Here is a 1,631-nt window from a genome sequence, read left to right as displayed (position 1 = left end):
CATATTTTCAGGTTATAGTGCAATAAAACTATCAAAAATATCAGTGGTAAAAGACATCACAGAAATTATTAAAACACACGAAAACTAAACAATACCCTCTTTAATAATCAATGAATCACAAAAAAATCAAGAAATTAGTTCATAGAATCAAACAATAAAGCTAGTACAACATACCAAAATTTATGGGATACAATGAAACATTCATAAGAGAGAAATTTATAGCTGTGAATGCTCACATTACAAACACAGAGTGAGTCCAAATAAAAAAAACCTAATAATGTCTCACATTCCTAGAAAAACAAGAACAATCCAAATCCAAAGGTAGTACTACGAAAGAAATTACAAAGATCAAAGCATAAATTAATGAAATGGAGACTAAAAAAATACAAAGACTCAATTAATGAAATAGCTGGTTCTTTAAATGAATAAATAAAACTGACAAACATCTAGCCAGTCTTACCAAAACGAGGAAAACGAAGACCCAAACTATTGCAACTGTAAGTGAAAAAGGCAAAATCACAACAGACTGTGCTGAAATCTAGACCGTTAGTAACTAATGGCCTCTGATAAAATGGAGAATTCAGAAGAAATCGATGGAATCCTAAATACACATGAATTACCAAAGCCAAACTAAGAATATATAAAAATCCTGAATCATTCAGTATCAGACAATGAAATTGAAATTGCCTCTTTTTCGCAGTGCTTCTTGATATGTCTATTCTTTTCCCTTGTTTTCCTAACAATTTGCAAACCCTTTGGCTTCTCTCCTAAATCAATCCCATTTGTGTCCTGGGCTGGGTTTTACCATTTTATTATACCTCCATCTCGAAATCTGTGCACTGGCTGGCTACATGTGATGCCAGCCCATAGACATTACACGCATCACAAGCGATGACATTCGAAGGAGCAGATATGCTAGCTCGATCCCTTTGTGCAAGTGGAGACACTACAGAGGCCCCAGACAGATTGTAACTTCAAGAAGGCAGAGCCAGGTCTCGCCTCTACTCGGCCTCCTCAAAACCGGGCTCCAGCAACAAATGACCCTTCCTGGGGCTGTTGCTAGTGCAACAGTTTACGGCTGGGGAAGTGCAGGGCTGTGAGGGTGAGCGGCCCAGAGGGACCCTGAGGGAAATCCTGTGGAACAAGGAAGCCCAGGCAATGGGCCCTCAAGAAGTCCCTCTCTTCTGCAGGGTGTAATGGTGCACAAACTATGCTGAAGCTGCGCAAACATTAACCAGGAGCTTGAGAGCTCCCGCCAACAGCTCTGCAAGGGGATCTTCAGCTCCCGCCTGCAACTTCAGGTGATCCAAATTTGTGACCTGCGCGCGCGCGCGCGGGCGCACACACACGCGCGCACACGCGCACGCACACACACACACACACACACACACACACACACACACACACACACAGAGCTGGGGCTATTTCTTGGGAGACCCCCACAGAGCCACACAGCGCACAGGGTCGTTGTCAATGGGCCTGACCACAGGTCGCAGCTGTCTATTCTCATTTACAATTCAGAGGAAAAAAGAGAAAAAAACGAAAATAAAGTGACAGAACGGGAAATGGCAGAGGCCAAAAGCGCCAGAGTGAAGAGGCCCGAGAGGCCGGAGGTGTGCAGAGGCGGAGCC

This window comes from Fukomys damarensis, unplaced genomic scaffold (genome assembly GCF_012274545.1).
Source record: "Fukomys damarensis isolate Sample0158 unplaced genomic scaffold, DMR_v1.0_HiC HiC_scaffold_17, whole genome shotgun sequence".
NCBI classification, from domain to species: Eukaryota; Metazoa; Chordata; class Mammalia; order Rodentia; family Bathyergidae; genus Fukomys; species Fukomys damarensis.
Note: the sequence above shows the minus strand (reverse complement) of the source record.